The 19,635-nt window shown below is 47.1% G+C and overlaps 1 protein-coding gene across 2 annotated transcripts in view; it reads left to right on the forward strand.

Annotated features, from left to right (window-relative positions):
- Positions 1 to 5,680: 5,680 nt before the first annotated feature.
- Positions 5,681 to 19,635, forward strand: part of SEMA4C (semaphorin 4C) — a 60,688-nt gene continuing 46,733 nt past the window's right edge. For both annotated transcript variants that reach the window (XM_054998451.1, XM_054998452.1), the window contains exon 1: positions 5,681 to 6,015. The gene's annotated coding sequence lies outside the window, so the exon portion shown is untranslated. The remainder of the gene's footprint in view (positions 6,016 to 19,635) is intronic.

The raw sequence follows: 19,635 nt of genomic DNA on the forward strand, positions 1-19,635 counted from the left end.
CAGTATAAGCAAACCTTTTTGCATAACTGAAAATACATTATTTAACATTGCTGATAACTGACATGTTGATTAATAATCCATAGTTACTGCAGCCCAAACACTGGTTGTTGTGAGTTCTTTATTAGGAAGTAGACACACAAAATTTCATCTCACAATACGTCATAATTCTATACACGAGCACCCACAGCAATTGTTCTGGAGCCCTGGCATACATCTGTGCATAGTTCATGCTTGGATTACTGGCAACTGTTCACCTCGTATCATTTCCCTTTCTCAGAAAAATCTTTGCCTGCCACGCCTTTCACATAATGATTATTCTAGCATCCCATCTATACTTTTGATATACCTTACTCAGAGAGTTAATTCTCTTTTTAAGCTGCATTTGGCTCTAGAGCTGTAGGTTGCAGAGCCCTGATGTAGTAGAAGAAGAAAGAAGTACAAATGGAGACTTCTCTCTTGCTGCCTTTGGCCTTCTTGGGTGTTCCACGCAAGCTGAGAATGGGATCAGTGAGCCCTGACAAAACTCCAAGGCCCCTAAGCATCGGATCTCTCTCCTAGGCCATAGGGGCTTGTGATGTGCGCCTGCTGTTGCTGGGTGATCTCAGAGCCTCTCTTTGTATCTCAGTCCCCTTGGCTTTTTCAGGATATTGCTCTTTTGATTCTAATTCAGTGTGACACTGATGCAGAGTTCATCCCAATTTCTCTGAGAGAAGGTGCTATGTAGAAGTAAAACCCGGCCTGCCTGCTTTTAATCTGATGGTGGAGCATGAAGACAGACAGCGCCTTGTGGCTGGCTTTTCCAGCTGCTGCAATTACCCTCTCATCATCTGCCACTCCCCCCCACCCCAAACTGCTTCAGTGACTAATGCTGAGCAATCCGTAGAAGCGGAACGTTTTCCTCTCTGTCTCCTGAAGCAGGCTGGACTCCCCATCACTTGGGAGGGAGCCCCCAGTTTCTCTGCGGCTGACAGGTGTTGCGATGAAAGGTAGACTAAAGGAGAGCCCCTGAAGGAAAAACAGGCTGTTAAGATAAGAAAAAGCAAAATCTAAGGAGGGAAACTGGAATGCCCTGAGGCTTTCATTGTTGCTCCAAGGGTTGCCCTATGCTGATTCTTGACTTCTGGTTCTGTGCAGTGCAGCAGTCCAAGAGGTACAGGCCCAGGCCTGCAGAAAGAGAACAAGGACGGAATAAGGTTGCCACTTTTTCCTGATAGGGCTCCTATGCCTTTAACAGGGCCATGAGAGGACCTCGCCAGCACTAAAAGGCAGTGGCGCCAAACACTTCCAGTATTAATTTTCTGGCTGCTGTGCATTTGTTAAAAGTGCAGAGTCCCTGTTCAAATATAGAAAGACGACAACACATTATTTGTCTCTCTGTACTTTTTCCATATTTAAAATAAATACGGGTGGGAAAAGCTGGCACCTCTCAAATGCAGTGACAGGGGAAATACGGGATTTCTCCTTCTTATGCAATGGCTAAAGGGCTCATGGGCGCCCCTTGCGTCTGTTTTGGATTCTTGTTACTTTGGAAGTGGGAACAGGCCTTCTTGCAAAGACAGAAGCAACAGGATTCGACCATGAGACAAGGAGAGACAGCTGACTCCTGGGGGAGATTTTGAGCACCATTCTCAGCAGGGAGGAATGGGAAACAAACAGACCTAACCCAACCCACTAGGCAATTTTCAGGGGAACATAAGGAGAGCGCTCTGCTTACCCAGTGGCCTACCAGTTCCCTCGAGGAAGCCCACAAGCAGGATGACTGCAACAGCATCTTCCCACCTGTTCTCCCCAGCAACTGATATAAACGATCCATATTGCTTATTGAGTGTCCCGGCTGTTGATCATATTAATCCTACACTGTGTAATCTGAACGCAAAGGATTGCAGTTGGAGACCAGCTATCATCATTGTGGGAACTATCTTGTGGGGTTCCACCAGAGACGGTCTTATCCCCCATGTTTCTTAACCTCTATGTAAAGCCTTTAGGAGAACTCATTTGTTGCTATGGAATTGGATGCCATCAATATGCAGATGACACCCTCCTCTGTATCTTGCTATTCAAATCCCCTGGTGTTGCTGTAGAAATACTGAGTCACTGCTTGACACCTATCGTCAAATGGCTGAAAGCAAACAAATGGAAATTGAACCCAGACGAGACAGAAATGACGATAGTTGGAAAAACAGAGATCTTGAAGGACATTGTGCTTCTGACCTTTGACGGGGTTCAGTTGACCCTGGCTGACTCAGTTAAGAGTAATGGGGTTATACTAGATCCAGCTGTACTCCTAGAGAAGCAAGTAAATGCAGCAGCAAAAAAGGCCTTCTCACAGCTCAGACTAGCCTGGATGATTGCCCTCTACCTTGAGCAGGCTGATCTGGCCACCTGGATTCATGGCACAGTAATATCGAGACTAGACTACTGCAATGCATTCTACATAGGCCTCCTCTCAAAGCTGACTTGAAGACTCCAATGGAATGGATTGCCTTAGGAGGTCAGGAAAGCTTCTACTCTCCGGGTTTTTCACAAACAATGAAAGCCTGAATTGTTCAGAAGGGCTGTAGCTCAGAGGAACTATATGCTTCTCTGTTGGGTACTGTTTGCAGATGTAGGCATGTGCCTACTAGGGAGTTTCCATGTTGCTAAATATGCCACGTAAATTAGTTATGCTTGGCTTAGAAAAATTTTATCTCTGTGCTTTGCCTTTATACTTGTTTTCCAATTTCCTGCTACCGTATTCTATTGTATCTGTTTCCCTGAATGTCCTAACCATTGTTCATTATTGTACTTTGCTCAGCGAATGTCCTAGCTGTTGATTACATGGTATTTTCACTTGTATGGTGTAATCCACCTTAGATCTCATGAGAAAGGTGGAATAATAATAATAGTAATAGTAATAATAAATGAGAATGGTGGACTATAAATAACATTAATAAAAATAAAGGAGCATACTGCCTCAGGTACTGGAGGAAGCAGATATCTAATCCATCATAACCAGGAGCTTTGCAACAGTACATTAACTTCAGTGTTAATCTTGAGTGTTAATTGCCTCATGTCCAGAAATAGGAAGAAAGGGACTTTCTACCTCTTGGTCCAGCCAGCCCTGTATAGGACACACACTGAGACTAGCCCTGGACTCAGTCTCTGAAAGGATCCCATCGCTGCTGTTCTAAAAAAATCAGGTTTCTCAAGTTACTAAACCAGAATTGTGCTCCTCAAACAAGATTGTTTACACTAACCAAGAATCCAGCTGGGTGTCTCGAGTCATTCTCTGGTCACGGTTTTCCTTTGGAACTTTGAACTCCACCAAGAAGAGGTAACACTCTGGCTAGTGCTTACGTGATCACCTCTCCTGGGATGAAGGTAAGGTGAGTCAAGAGTTCTGAGCTTGCCAGAAATTACTGCTGCTCTTTCATTTCCCCACCTTTTGTGTGAAAAACGCAACCAGGATGTGCACAAATTTGCTTTCCAGTAACTGACATCAGGCAACACCCCCAAGCTGTGCTAGCTTCTTTGAAATTGAATAGGAATTGCACAAGACTATGATGGGCATAAATGACAGCACGATAGGAATACAGGATTGCGTGGAAGGTGAAAGCTCAAGAGCAGGAAAATGCTGGTGTGGGAGTCATCAGCTCAGAAGTGGTGGCTGAAGCCACTATTACAGATAAGAGCATCCAGGAAGAAATGAGAAGAGAATCAGCAGAGAGGAGTATATAACCTTATGGAAAAGGTGGGCAGAAGCTAGACTGTAGTCACTTGTCAATTATCTGGTGGTCCAACTAGTGCCTAGGGTTGCCAAGTGTCCTGGAGAAAAGTGTCCTGTCCCTTTAATAGTGGTAGATAGGAGTAGCTGAAGCTTTTCAAGGCATGGGAATAGATAATATCACCTGTTAAATAACAGCTCATTAAGCCTCCATTAAAGGGACAGGACATTTTTCTCCAGGACAATTGGCAACCCTACCAGTGCCCACTGGTTGGTAGGATTCTGGCAAGGAATGCTAGACTAAGCAGACTTTGGTCTGATCTCACAAGGCACTCTTTTATGTCCATAAGTAAAAGGGCAGGTTCGGGGTCACTTAATTCAGATTAGTTAGTCCTTAACTGCAAAGAGATCCTGAGTTTGCATTCTTGCTTTGCAATTTTAAAGCACATCAGTATACCACAGGGATTCATGTGAAAGAAAAAGCAGACTGTGCAAGACTGAAGCCAGCTCAGTTTAGCTTTAAAGGGCCATCCAAACTTCACTAGCAGTTTGCATGCCTGGGAATATTTTTAGGGGCATTGTTAAAGCAGCAACAGGTGATCTGAGGATCCTTGGTAATGCTGCAGAAAATGTTGGGAGGAATCTCTTTGATCACGTGCTTTGGTTGCTTGAAGCAGCAAGACGTTTTAGGGCAGTCCTGGTTCCCCAAGGGAAGCTAGAGAGAACACTTGGAACTAGTGTGATTCCCCCCTCCCTCAAGCTGTACTGTAGATTCTCATTTTTTGCCTCTAATCAAACAGATAACGGTAGGTTTTTGCATGGTTTCCAAAACTTGCAAAGCCGGTTTAGAAAGAGACAGCTGTGAGACCAAGGACTTGGGCACACTATAGGAAGTGATGCTCCTTTCAAGACATTTTTAACTGTCTTCAGGATTGTTGTCTGTTTTGGTCTCTTTTATCCAGTGACTCAGGCAATCCCTGGTTTGAATCTCATATCTGCTATGAACTTGATGGCTCAAGGGGAGTCACTCTGAGTTACTTTCCTGATCCACATCTGGAATAAGAGGACTGACCTGCCTTATAGGGTTGTTTGAAGGAATTATTGACCGGTCCTAACCATACATAATATTGTCCTCATGTTCCACAATCCTGTCCTAATCCTGTTTATGACATTTATGCTGAATGGTCATGCTCTTGATCTAAATTCCAGCCATGAGAAGGCCCAATTTGGGCTGAGACTATGGCTTTTGGAGAGACAAGGCATAACCCTCCCCCTCCAATTTTCCCAATCTGAAACGGCCCCAGACAGCCCTAAAGGATAATATACATGAAATGATTTGAGTACTTTTAAGTACTAAATAAATGCTAAGAATCACGATTAGATAAGACTGCAGCACTGAAAACAAAGTCTAAAAACTTAGTTGAAATGGGGATTCTCCCAGTGCAATTGCGGGGGGGGGGGGGGAGACCAGGCAAAGATCCGATTCTGTCCAGCAGAGGGCAGTGTTATTCAAACGTCTCAATTCCCATTAATCTTTCGATATTACACGAATGCAAAGTACAATCGACGCTTTGTTTCCCCACGAAAGAAGATCAGGGAGCTTTAAGTGTCACAGCAGACGAGTACAATTAAAAAAAAAAGTTCAGCGAAGGAGTGATGCAAAACCGATCCTTTATCTCACCTCTCAACAATACATAGATGCAGAAAACGGGGGCGGGGGGGAATCCTCAGGCTTCCAGCAGCCCGTTGGAAATTCAGGAAGAAAGTAGAATTGCGCGCTCCTGCAGGGCCGGGCGCTTCAGAAGGGTCCGTAGCCTTATTCCCTTCCAGGGGGCTGGCTGGGGGAGGAAGAGAGCGTCCCCTTTCGCGGCTCCTGACTCCCGCCCCGGGGTCTGACGTCAAGGAAGGAGGAGAATGAAAGAAAGAAGGAGCGAAGGAGGGAGGGGAAGGGAGGAGGGCGAAAGGGAAAACGACGGATTTCCAGAGCGCAGCAAAGCGGGGCCAGAGACGCGGCTGCGGTGGCAGCGGCTCCGTCTGCGCGGAGATTTGCGGGGGGAGCTTTGGGCTGGGGCGGTAGATCTTTGCAAAACAGAGACCCGATGCCGGAACGAGGGATCCCCTGATTTTTTTTTTTTTTTGCAATTTTCTCCTCCGTTCCAGAGGGGGAGGAGGAAGCCCCAAGCCCGCTCGAGGGGCGAGGCTGTGCTTTTGGACCTAACTCCTTCCCCTTTCCCGTTTGGTGAAGAAAGGAAGGCGGCGGGGGAGCGGGCAGCGGGACAGTGGAGAAGGCGAGCGGAGAGCCCGGCGATCTGGTGAGGCTCCGGGAAGCGCATTGTTGCGATCGGGATCCGCGGCGCAGCTATTGTTTCCCTCGCTCGGATCTCCCTCCCCCTTTCCCTGGCCAGTGTTTACCTTGCAGGGTATTGGGGAGGGGGCGGCCGGGGTGGAGCCCTGCGCGCGCGTGTCGGACCCTGGTCGCTCGCGGCGATCCAAACAGAAGGGATTTCTTTGCAAGGACGGGGCTGGGGGAGAGGGGAGAAGAGGCCGTGCCCAGCTTCGCCGGCCGGGGAGGGGGATCTTGGGGAGAGCCCCGGAGCCTCGTCAGTTGCACCCGCCTTCCTCTTTGCCTGGAGTCACCTGTGCCGGCCCGACCCCTCGAGGATCCTCGCCCCCGGCCAGGTAGATCATTCCCCCCCCCATTTAAATTAGATTCCTCCACCCCCCCCCCCGTTTCCCTGAAAGAGTACGAGGAAGCGTCCCTGGCTGTTTGTTATTGGCCTGAGCTGGGGATGCGCTCGTGGGGCTGGGGAGGGCAATGCACTGTGTGAATCTCTTTATTTCCCTCCTGAAATTTGATCGCCCGGCTGTAATGCCCAAGGGTTTCAGCACTTGCCTCCCAAGTAAATGTGCCCAGAATTGTAGCCGTCGAGTGTTGCCTTCCCAACGCACGCCTTTTTTTAATTCCCCCCCATTGTCTCCTCTTTGGCCTTTGCACAAAAGTTTAAAGATTTATCTCCGTCTGCGCGGCTTGTTTTTCTTTTTGAACCAGAGAGAAACAGCTGTGGAAAGTTTTTTTTTTTTTTTGAAAAGAAAATACGACTCCCTTTTGTGTGTGTGCGCGCTGGGGCGTGCGCGTGTTGTTGCTCCGGATCAGGTTTCTTCTGATGACTCTTGGAGCGGGCAGGAAAAGCGGTGGTGCCCGTGCCTTTGCCTGGGGCGCTTCTTTCTCCATCGCTTCGCGTGGGACTCTTGCAACCCGCCCCCCTGCATGTTTACTCAAAAGTAAATCACACCGAACGGGGTGGAGTTTGCACTCAAGAAAGCGCTGATGAGTGCAGAGCGACCTACTTGAGTTTATTCTGGAACAAACGAGGGTCTTGGGGGCATCTTAAAGACCTTAATAATCATTCAATGTTGTTAGTCCTTAAAGTGCCCCAGACTCCGGTTTGTGTTTGTTGCAGCTGGCCGAGGGGGCTGCCCCTCCGAGTTCGTGGGGAGGGGGGCTTACTCCGAGGCAAGGGGGCCAGGGCCGCTTGGGCCTTTGACAGTGGTGATGCTTGCTTCTCTTCCCAGTCCTTCTTCCACAGGTGGATGGGGGGGGGGGGCTGCCTGTGCAGCCAGCTGCTTTGAGCCCCTGCTAGCAGGCCAGAGACAAGCTGCCAAATGCCTGCAGAAGAAGCATGAAAATGATTCTAGCAGACATTTGGCTTGCAGAAACTCAGTTGCGCAGCTTTTCCTTGCCCTCCCTGTCTTTTAATTATTTTGTCTTTTTGTTTGTCCCTGCTGGATGGAGCCTTTAAGTTTCTTCCAGCCCCTACCCCCCTTCCAAAAAAGCAGAAATACTTGCTTTGCTTAAGCCTCCTGTCAGCAAACATTGGAGTCCCGCTAGCTGGTAAGAGCTGATCAGACAGAAGGGCTCGCTGGGTCCGGTCTGGCCTCTCCCCTTTTAAAACAAAACACAATTCTGTGTGTAGAGCCAGGATCGGGAGTGTGTGCATACACAGCACCATCTGGGATTCCTTTCAGCCTGCAGGTCCCCCTCCCACACACAAACACATGCTTTATGTTCTATTCTTTCTCCTGCCTTTTCTCTCAAGTAATTTTTAAACGCAAGTAGATCCCCAGGGCTTGTTTACATCAGTACAAAGACGGGGATGCAATAGCATTCATTCAGGGTTGCTTTCATTTTAAATTACTCTCTAGTTCAAAGTTTCCAAATAGCTCTGGTGTGTTCTCTCCCTCCCTGTTGCTTTAGCATCTGATTACAGAAGTGAAATAGCATGCATTAGGGTTGCCAACTAACCAGGAAGAGCCCCAGTCAGGCCTGTTCTGGTGTTTTTAATAGCACAGACATCTGCATTTTTGTGTTAACTAACCTGCTGTTAAAAGCACAGGAGCAAGGGTGGTTGAAAAGTTGGCAGCCTTGCACAAAGCTATAATGGAAAGTAGGCAGGATATGAGGTTGGGACCGAGGGCCAAGCTACAAGTGACGAATGACACTTGAACGGCAAGTGGATTGAGTGGAGGGCAAGTGAACAGGGAGAAATACACTTGCCGTTCAAGTGTCATTCGTCGCTTGTAGCTTGGCCCTCAGTTCCTCAAAAATCACTGAATGTGAATAACTTGCCTTGTTAATGGACCTGCCTGTGACCTGTATGGTGTGTATCATTGTTTTTTCCCCTTCACTGTCACAACATTTGAATGCAGTGAGATAAATCCAAATTAAATTGGTTGGTGGTTAGTTTTGAAATTGGCGAGAAGAAGCCCTGTATCACACATCATATACCTAATCGGTGGAATGCATTGCTTATCAGATTTGGCAGTGATCCAAACTTGGATGGGGTTTAAACAGTTTGGGCAGATACATGAAGGCTAGTCATCAAGGGGTTACCTCTGCTGGCTAAATGCGACCCGTTAGGCAGTCTACCTTTGAATACCAGATGCTCAGGATGAGCAACAGGAGAGAAAGGTTGCCTCCATGCCTGCTTCTGAGCTTCCAGAGGAATCTGCTGGCTGTTGTCAGGGATTTGTGCAGGACTACACAAAACCCAGTGTGATCCGGCAAGGCTCTGATATTTATACCCAAGGTGGGGGGGGCCGGCGGACTAGAGTGCTGAAAAGTGTGAATCTCCCCCCCCCGCCCCCTCCAGTCTGTGAAAAGTTGAGGATTCTAATCTGTGACTGATATGGACTGTGGTGCCCAGCGGTGATAATTCTTCTACATTGAACTAACATGAGAATGCAAGGGTTTGATCCTGAGCTTGCAAGAGGGAATGACCACTGTGCAGTGCAATCCTATTTGTATTTACTCAGAAGTAAGGCCCGCTTTGTTCAGTCGGCTTTCTTCCAAGTAAGCGTATGCAGGATTGCATCTGAAATGTGTTCTCTTCCTTGTTTTCACCTTCTCATCTCCACCCAAATCAGTTCTGATGTCTATCTTGGAGCGAGCTTTTATCCTGTAGGGCTGTTGCATTAGTTTAGGTTATCTTTATAAGATCCCTCCAGGTGTTTAAGATGAAGATTGGGGCAGGGGCTTAATGGAAGTCTCACACCCTACTCTGGTGTCAGCTTTTCTTTGACTCTAAAATTATACTGTTAAGCTTTCGTGCAGCTTTCAAAAGCTACGACGCAGCCTGTGAAATGTAGACAGCTAAGGACTTTAGTGACTGTTGCATGAATTATCTTCCAGGGAGGAAAAAACCAAATGGTGTTGCATATATTTGAGGGATGGCAGGTGCTCTACAGAGCAGTCTTTTCTTGAACTGGCTTTGCTTGTGTCTGATTTTGGACTATCCTGTTGGCGCCTCACTCATTTTGCAGTTAGCTTCCCCGTCCCTCCTGCCTGAAGGTTTGGGAAACCGTGAAAACTATACCTTGCTTTCCAGCAGGGGGCAGTGGCACATCCTCTGCTGCTTCTCCTCCTGTTCCCAAATGAGGGGGGAAAGCTTTTTGTTTTCTTTCAAATGTCTTTTCTAGGCACTGTCAGAGGAGCTGTGAATCTCCAGATCAGATGTCTTTGATGCTTGTGTGTGTGTGTGCGTGTGTGCGTGCGCAGAGGTGGGGAGAAGAGTCACCAAATGGCTTGGAGCTTGCAGTTCTGTTCCCCCTTGATCTCTCTGCAAGCTCTTTTATCTTGGATTCGGTGGCTTTTGCCTTTGGGGTGGAGTGGCCGTGTGGCTTGCAGTCCACTGAAGTGGCTTTGAGATGGTTTTTAATTTAAACACACAGGCACACAATGTTGGTTTGAGCTTGATTCTCTAAACAGAACTGTCCTGCCCAATTCTGTCTGTGTTTCTCCAGCCCCCGTTCCCGGCGACATGCTGCGTTGGCATACGCTAGACGGCAGTGCCTGTGATTTCTGCAGGGATGCCGCAGCATGGATGGGAAGCTGGGGAAGGCAGGATTTTGTTTTCTCTTGTAGCAGATATTGTTGGAAGAAAAATACTTGTCTGGTGGTAGCGTTAGGGAACAGGTAGGTGTGTGTGTGGGGGGGGAGAGATCAAAACACTGCCAAGTCTATCCTCCTAGCCTCAGACGGGTCTCTTCAACCCCCATGTAGCATATGTGCAATCCAGTGGGCAGAAGGCTACAAGCAGAGAGCCAGTGCACAGGTGGCTCAAGGAAGGAAGCCAAGCTGCAAGGTTGTCATGGGAGAGGGGGCACATCCAGCTGTTTGAAGTCCTACCCAGCTGTGATCCATGAGCCACCCTAGCCACATACTGAGTCAGTCCCCTGGCCTATCTAGGAAACTTTCTCTCCCACTCTGGTGCCTCTAATGTCATTGAGCACCTACTCCCTGCCTGAGACAACCTCAGAGATGGGAGGTCCTCTATCTGATTCCAGCCCATGTTGGTTGTTCATTGGTTCATATGCCTTATGGATGAGGGTACATTATGACACATCAAGGCAGAGGTTGTCCTCATTACGTATTTGGGGGGGGGGGCTAGTTTGCTACTCATGCAGCATGGATTCAGATGTATCTTAAAGAAGAAATTGTCAAGTAGTAGCTCTCCAACAGCCCCATTGCACAAAATGACCTTCCCCTCGTTATAATTCAGTGAGAAATGCAGCCATTGATGGGAGACTGAAAAATAATGTTTAAAATAGGCTTTTTCTGGAGAACTCAAAGTGTTTAACATACATTATCTCAATAATCCTTGCAACAGCCCTCTAAGGGAGGTCAGTGTTGTCCCCATATTGCAGACGGTGTGTGTGAGGCTGCGTAGGATGGGCTGATAAGGTGAGCGAGTGGAAGAAGTGCGATTGGAACAGGAGACCACCTGTTTCTGGACCCAGGCTTTTGATGGTTGCATACATGGGAAAAACCTTCCAAGGGGCGCCTGGTATGCTCCTGGTCCTGCACCTGAAATGCAGGGATGCTTTACAGGTTGCTGGTGCTTAGGGTTAGATGTTCCCTTTCTGCTCTGTAAAACAGGCAGGAGTTGGCAAGGCAGACTGGACCTTTCCTGGAGATGTTGCTCATCGCTGTGGTCTAGTTTTCAGTATCAGGGCAAGGAGGAGGAGTCTTGGAGGAATTATGTAGTACCTGGAAGCTCCCTTCCTGTCCCACGGCCCCCAAAGACCTAGATCTAGACCAAGCCATCTGGAAATCCACGTGCCCTGTACGTGGGCACGTGGGTCAGAACGGTAATTGCAGTGGAGTGAGCGCAGGAAAGTCTCCCTGCTGACTGTGTCCCATCAGTCAGCTCGGTGCTGCTTTTGGTGGTGTCTAAAATTTGTCACCATTGGTTATTTAACATGACCTCCTCTCTTTGTAACCCCCCCCCCAATTAAATTCTCCTCCTTCCTTTGTTCGCTTTGCTTCTCTAGTACTCTGTCTTGGGTCTCAGTCTCTTTTCCTTTGCTCAGTGGCTATTCTGGAGCCCACTCCAGCTTTGAGCTAGAGGACTCTACTTTTCTTTGTAAATATCAGATCCTGGGAGAGGCCGCAATAACTGGAGTGGAAGTTGCCCGTTCAGGAAATCCTAGGTTCAGCCCCTAGGCTGTCCAATTCAAAGGGTTTCTAGTACCAGAACTGGAAAGAAAGATGCTCAGACATGCTGCTGTTGATCCGGTTAAATTCATTTGCTAGACAACTGGCTGACTTCAGTGTGAAGTGGTTCCTTGATCAAGTAGGTGAGAATTGATACCTTTCTATCCAGCAGGCTTAAGCTGTTGAGATAACCTGATGGCTTCTGTATTACGTCAGCTGGAATGGAAAAGGTGCTGTATTTTATGCTTTGTGGAGACCCGTTACTGCCGCTGCTGTGATGCAAACTGCTTTCAATCCCATCACGTAGGCTACTGTAACTGTTTGGAGACTTAAGCCACTATCTAACAGTAGCAGCTGAATATATTTACATTGGAAAGTAGGCCTGGTTGGTGTATAATTGAGACCTACCTACATGTATTTGCATTAGTAAGTAGCTGGGATCTGTCTGCTGTGAATTTCTGACTCAGTCTGTGCATAGATTCAGGTGCTTTTCCAAATGGGGAAACAGGGCTAGCAAAAGGTATTGCTAGTCCAACTGGGCTGATTCACATGTGGCATCCAAATCCCTTTCTTTCCTCTCTACTTGGTAGGTCAGCACTTGACTTGCAGGCATCAACCGAGGATTGCAAATGTGTGAGCCAGGATTCTTTGAGTCTCAACAAATCTTGGGATTTGTTGCCTTAGATGACTGGGGAGGGCAATGGCAAACCACCCCGTAACAAAAAGTCTGCCAAGAAAGTGTCCTGATGTGACATCCCCCCGTGGGTCAGTAATGACTTAGTGCTTACAAGGAGACTACCTTTACCTACCTTACCACCCTGTTTTTCTTGCTGCCACCTTCCGGCTAGCTCTATCTCTTGTTCTTCGCCTCCCCCTCCACAGCCACCCATATTCTTCCCTGCCTTCACTACTAGCCCAGTATAGCACAAAGTCCCCTAATTTGCAACATCTTGGATGACCCTCATGCTGTCCTGTAGGTTACCGGAAGAGGATCAGTTGGGTTTGTTGGTTTGTTGGGTTGCATGTTCCCAGCAGGAGTTCTGTGGGAATTATTTTTGAGCTTTGTGGAGGCTCCTGGATCTCTCTCTGGCTACCTATTTAAGGCACAAAACTGGTTTAAGTCTGGCAGAGAATGGCTGCCTCGCCAAATCCTCTGGTCAGCTCTGCAGTTCTGGCAGTGGAGTAACAGACAGCCTTTTCCTTACTGTATGATGGGCCAGCTTTGAAGAACTGCTCCTTAATGTTCTCTGGGAGGTCCCTCCACTGCCACACACTTTTACCTGGGGATAACCCTCCGCATTCCATTCAAAGGCTGTCTTGTTGGCAGATAATTCTGCCAAGAAATGAGGAATGAGCAAGGAGAGAAAGAGTAAGAGTGCCAAGGAGGTGTCCATATCTTAGACCTTTTTGTGTCCATTCATCTCTATCCACTTGTGATCAGCCACTTGGTACTTTTCCAATGGAACCATCTGTTTGTTCACGCCCACGATCAGGCTGTTATCCAGAAGTGTGGCTGTCCTTTGGCAGTGCCATGGAGAGTGGCTTTCTCCTGTTTGCTGGCTGTGACTTCTGTTCAAGATGCTCAAGGTTTGATTGAGCCCAAAATGGACTTCACGCCCACAGCAGTCATTAGACAGGCCGTTCAAAGGCAAGAGAATGCCCAGGACTCTGTTTGACTCATCAGGTACAACTGTTCTGCACTCAGAGGCACAGAGTATTGGGGTCCACCCTCCAAGTGGGAAACCCAGATTCCCCAGGGCTATCTGGGTTCCTAGTTTGTGCTCCACAAGATGATGTTCTCAATGGCTTAAGTGCTTTTGGAATGAAGGTTTCCTTCAAAAGCCTTCAGGTTTTCCTAGTGTGACTGTTGAATCCATGGATTTCCTCCACCCACGCCAGGGTCTTTATTTCTGCTCTCACATTTTGCTTTTTATAACAACTATCATTTTGGGGCAGCTGTTAACACTCAGCTAAGAGCTATTTTAAACTTGTATAAATTAACAAGAACTTAATGCCTCTACTCCATGCAGGTTTGGAGAGCGACTAGGAGTGAGTTTTTTTTTTTTTTTTTTGCATAGAGATGAAATAATTTTCTGCCAACGTGGCTCTCAGGAAAGGAAGGCAGGGAAGAAACAGATGGGGGGGGGCTGTCACCTTTTGACCTCAAAGCATTCCAGCTTTATTTGGTAGCAAAGGAACTGCACTCTGCACATGCTCAGATGTTCTGTTGTGGCACTGAATATAGGTTTCTGGTTCTGAAAGGAGACTGATTTCTGGCTGACCACTCCCAACTGGTAACAAAAGCTTCATCAATTCATTGTGAGTGCTTCCTCCCCTTGTCAATGGAGAATATCAGAGATCAGGTTTACCCCTGGCAGCGTTCCAGTCCTCATGGTGGGATGGGCTTCCTGGTAAAACTCCGGGCAGTTCCCACAGCCCAGCAGTTTGGCTACTTTTTCCTTCTCCGGAAATCCATTTATATAATTCTCTTGCCCTGAACTCTACCTCCTCCGGAGACCCTGAGGGGAGCGTACTTCCTGTTTCCCTTTAATGGAAAACAATTGCCGCTGCAACTCCCACCACCATTGCTCTCGTTTAAGTTCTAAATATTCTCTTGTCTAGCATGTTCCGATTTCCCCAAGTGACATGCCAATTTCTGGCCTTGTTAGCTTCTGTGTGCTCTGTTGAATGCTGATGTGTCATCCGGCTTGTTTGCACGTGTATGGTGTGCACTGCTTGGTATCTCTGCACTAGATCATTGGCAGCAGAGTCTGTGAGCTTGTCTCTGTGGCACTGAATTAGGGATGATCCATTGATGCGTGCAAGTCTTTACTTAAGCGTTGCAGTTGTCAAGAGCTACAGGATGTGTTTCTGAGCCAGCCCATAGAATTACAAATTTGGAAGTATGCAGAATATCATTAAGATGGTTCCTGTCCCTTTTTTTCCTCATGAGGCTAGACTATCTTCATGACCATCCTTTACAGATGAACTAGCACAAACCTAACACAAAGCAAGATTCGGGTCGAGTAGCTCATACCCTGAAAATCAAATTGGTCTTTAAGTTGCTACTGGACCCGAATCTTGCTCTTTTACTACAGACCAATACAGCTGCCCACCTGAAACAATCCAAACAATAGTGTCTCTCAAGGCAAGTGGAGGGATGCCCAAGGTATACATTGCTTAAGTTTTCAAAATGGTTGAACTGACTTGAACTAGCTTCAATCTCTGGTTTGGGCTGCATTTAAGAAGATGCTGAAGTGAGTTGAAATGGGAATTATCAACCCCTGAGGAGATCATGGCCCATTTCCGCCTGGGCTGGGTGATCAGTAGCAGGGTTTTTAATTTTTGGCGGGTAACCTCCAGTCCTGACACTTGGTTCTCTGAGGTGAAAAATACAAGTGGCAGCCTATACTTTCCATGATTAATATGATGGCACGATCTATGGAAAGTTCTCTTGCTCAAACTCCACTGAGGAGGAGGCTTAGCAGGGGCTCTGGGGGAAGAGAGTAAAATGACAGCCGTGTGGCATCTGTGTAGGGGCACCGGGATGGTTTCTAGAGGCCATGGAGAATGTCTGGGGTGGGCAGTGGGGGGAAGTCCCACATCTTGATTGCACTAGAAAGGCAACCAGCGATCAGAAGAAGGGCGAGTGATTTGTATTTTTGAAACAGATGAAACCATGATGTCTCTCAGTGCCATAATTTCTACACTAGGCCTATTTTTCTGTAGTTCATGGTGCATTTGTGGAAGCATTACACTTCTAGACTTCCGGAACGGTAGGTAAGGTATAAATAATCTTTTCAGAAGCCATTGTTTTCCAGTGAGGTTCATTTTCCCTCTCTCTTTTTTTGTTGTGTGGGTGAGAGAACAATTTTCATTTCCTTAGTGCTGCTTAGTTGGGAATTGTGACACATGTTGGGTGTGGCATTTACTGCCCACTATCACAGTGCCAGCCTGGCTACCTTTTGTAAACTCTGAAATAGAACTTGGAGATCACTGAGGAGCGCTGACTGGCATGGCCTGGCACCTGGGGTTTTTTGGTGGTGGAGAGTGCCCTCAAGTCATAAGCTGACTTACGGCAACCCCTGGTGGGGTTTTCATGGCAAGAGACTAACAGAGGTGGTTTGCCATTGCCTGGCGCGGCAACCCTGGTCTTCGTTGGAAGCCTTCCATCCAATTACTGACCAAGACCAACTTTGCTTGGCTTCCGAGATCTGATGAGATCAAACTTACCTGTTTGTTTGTTCTTTAACTTGCATCAAATGGGGCTTTGCATGGGTTTGCTTCCTCCATTGCCCCTTCCTACCTGAGCCATATTAGGTTGAATACACCAAATTGGCTTAGTGGGGTGAGTGTAATGGAAGAGCCCTCTAGCTTTATTCCTTCTAGGTAAACTGAAATAATTGGAGGACTGGTATGGGTCATAAGTGCTTTCTCCAGAACTAGCCTCAAGCCAATGGCCAGACCTTTGCTTTGGCAAAGGGAATTGTGTTTTCAGTGAGTTTGGAATGACTTTGGAAGGGACGTGTTGAGGCCCCCCTGTTAACACAGAGGTCTTGGGCATCTGTCTTCATGTGCAATTTCATTTTTGACAAGATACCTGCCTAGGTGTTGTTCATCCTTAAGTCTGCTGGAAATCCTGGCTGTAATGTCAACGGATAAGAGTGCAGCTGAGCATGTGCTTGAGAGCCTTTCCCTAATTACTGAGCAGCAATAGCCAACTCTTATAAAGTTTGGGGCAGAGTTTTCAGGGTGGATGTAATTTCCATGCTGAAGCTTTCTCTTTCCCTGCTACTTTCCCAAAGAAATTGTCTTTGACGTTGAAGTTTGGCTGAGCAGCTTAAGAAGATGTGATCATTCTTTCGTGATCAGGACGGAGGTGGTGTTGGCTCCCAAGGACCAGGGAAGGTCTGGCAACAGTTCCAACTCAGCTGGAAAGAGGAAAACACTGCTGCTTTTTTGGAAGTGTTATTGTTCCCCCCCAACCCCCCCAGTTCCTTCCTGCACGGAGCTGACTCAGCTCTGGCCTCACTCTGAAGGCAGGAAGTGGTTAAAGCACACAAGACCACAAGAAAGGGCAGCCCGCAGCGGGGAGGCAAATCCACCGGGAGAGGAGGGGTTGCTGTTCCCTTGGAGCAGGGAGTGCTGGATCGAGGAATACGTGGTGGGGTTGGTCAGCCTGGTTCTGGCACGGAGGTCTGGCATACGGCTTAGATTTTGGAGCGTGTGCTGCTGTTTTTAACTCGTGTGGAATATTTACTCTCTTTCTCCCCACCCCCAAGTGACTAAGAAGGCAACAAAATCTAGATTGTATACTCCTTGGGGCAGGGGCCTGCTTCTTGGTTACATTGCTCTTTAATTGCTTGGGAGACTTGCCAGCTAGAAAAGAATTGGCTTGACCTGTGTGCGTTGCTTTCATGACAGTTGCCAGAAAAGGAAGGGGCAAGGTTATTGGCTGGTTTAAGCTATGCATTTGAGATGAAAAGGCAAGTTTTGAACTTGGTTGTGCTCTCCAGCCCTGCCAGGCATGCGCTGGCCCCCCAGTCTCTAAGCTAGTAGCAAAATCTCAGATGCAGAATTTGGGCAGCCCTAACATATATTGATGGGAATAAAGCAAGCGGGGGGGGGTGCTCCATGAATAATTGCAGGAGTGAGAGAATGATGTGGAAAGTCCTCTGTTCCCCTGAATCTCCCCCTCCTGTGGATTCAGTAAACTCAAGGGGTTGAGCAAGTTGATTTCCCTCTTTTATTTATTTAAGCATTTTCATCCCACTTTTCTCCTGAAAAGGGACCCAAAGCAGCTTACAATATACTAAAATGCAGTTTAAACCAATAAACAATTTAAACAAATGTAACCCAAAGAATACATGAAACAACATTGTGGGCAGGTCTTGAATTCACTGGACTGGCCCCAGCCTGTGGAACAAGAGCCCTTTGGCCCTTGTCCTTCGGCTTGTGCTTCTGGCCACCCAGCCCAGGCTAAATACCTGCAAACAGGAGGAACAAAGTGCAGACCTTATTCAGTGGCTGCTAGCAAGAACTTGCCTCCTTTCTCCCCTGCTAGACATTAATGGGCATTCAGGTGCTCTCAACATTCTATGAGCATGTTCAGTCTTAAGTAGGATGTCTTTTGTGGATGTGTATCTTTTGGTGTGTGTGTGGGGTGTGTGTGTCAATTTACAAAGCTCTCTTTTTCTGAATGCCTTCCCTTCTGTACAGCCCTTCCCTTGTCTGAGAGTGACTTGATCTTATGGCTTCTTATAACAGGCACGGGGCCAACAACTTCATTAATAAAGTGGTTTTAGAAAATAAGGAGAAGGCGGCAATGGTAAGGAGATGGAGGAGCAGCAGCATTGCAGGCTTGTAAAGTAAACGAGGTATCTTGAAGTGCACTATGGAAATGCTAAGGATTGTGTCCTCAACATTCCCATTTTACAGGTGGTGGAACTGAGGCTAAGAGTTTTATGTCTCCCTGTGAATCCGGTAAACAGTTTATAGAGATTTTTAATATGTCATGTTCTTCCTTGCAACAGTCTTGTTAAGTTAGCCACTAATTTTCCCAAATTGCACATAAGGCTGAATGACTTGCCCGATTCTTTCCAGTGTATATGACAAAGACTTGAACCCGGGTCTTTTGGGTTCAAATCCCCACTTATACTTAAATGCATTTATTTTAATTAGGAGCCCTAAGGGACAGCATGTAGGATTAGGTGCTGTGAAATCAGAATCCAGCAAATTGCTGTTGCTCACTCTTGGCACTAGATCTGTAAAATGGGTATAATAAGCCTGCATTAATCCTCTGGGAGCCTTGATGAGGTACAAAAGGTAGAGTGCTTTTGATACTAGCAGATGAAAAGCTTCTATATTAAAAAGAAAAAACTTGGTGTTATAATTGGCTGGCAAGGAGGGGAGAGTACAGAGCATGTGGTCCTTGGTGTGGTCTTAATGGATGTGCTTGTGGAAGATCTTTCTGCAGATGATGCTGACCTGAGGGTCAGGCGGGAGGTGGGGTGTTGTCTTTCCAGCTTCCTTGCCTGGGATTGGGTCAGTAGATGAGCAGGCAGGTTGCTGTCTTACTCCTAGAAGTGAGCCAGGCAGAAAGCACGGCATGGAAATACACTCGTGAGCGAGATCACAATACTAGGGAGAAGGTGGGATGAGTGATTTCTTCTCCAGCAGCTGGTATGTCTTTGTATGGGCATGAACATGACTCATTGAATCAAACTTGTGTACCTCTCATATAGGATGCTATTTTAATTTGTGGCCAGTTCAAAGGTACACTGCCCCTGTACACAGAGGTTCTGATTGGTCCTCGTAGCTAGTAGTTGTTGGTGGATCTGTCCTTGAAAATGAAACTATTCTAGTTTCATGGGTAGACATGTGGGAAGCCCCTTTCATGCCTCGCTGTTGCAGGCAGGATTTATTTGGTGCTGATTGGGTCTTAGCTCCATAACCTTTTCTCAGGCTATATTTGCACATTGTTGGCTATTGCCCTATCATTGTGTTGCAGTAATAGTTTGCAGCTGGATCTGCCACAGATGATAATCCACTTCCAAATGGTTTTTATAGCTCAATGATAGCATGATGTCCAATGATGTGGGGGTTCAGGCTCAGTTTCCACATGGGTTGAGTGCCTTTTGCTGAGTTTATGGGGATTTGATGCTGCAGAGTGCTTGGAAGTATTTCTGAACATGTGCAGAGTGTCTTTCCTTTACCATTAAGTGACCCCAGTGGATGTCTGTCTATGGTTAATGAGAAAGACTTTGCGACAAAGAAAGTTTTAGCCTTGGCTTGTCTCTGTTTGCAAAATAAGTTCCAGTTGCTTGCAGTGAGAAGGAAGCCTTCTTTCTTAGCTGGAGATGCAATTTGGGTTGCTGAGTTTCAGGACTGGTCTGGGCAGAACAGAAATTGCCTGTCCTCCGGGACAGTCTCTCCTTGG

The sequence above is a fragment of the Eublepharis macularius genome, chromosome 14, assembly GCF_028583425.1.
Source record: "Eublepharis macularius isolate TG4126 chromosome 14, MPM_Emac_v1.0, whole genome shotgun sequence".
NCBI classification, from domain to species: domain Eukaryota; kingdom Metazoa; phylum Chordata; class Lepidosauria; order Squamata; family Eublepharidae; genus Eublepharis; species Eublepharis macularius.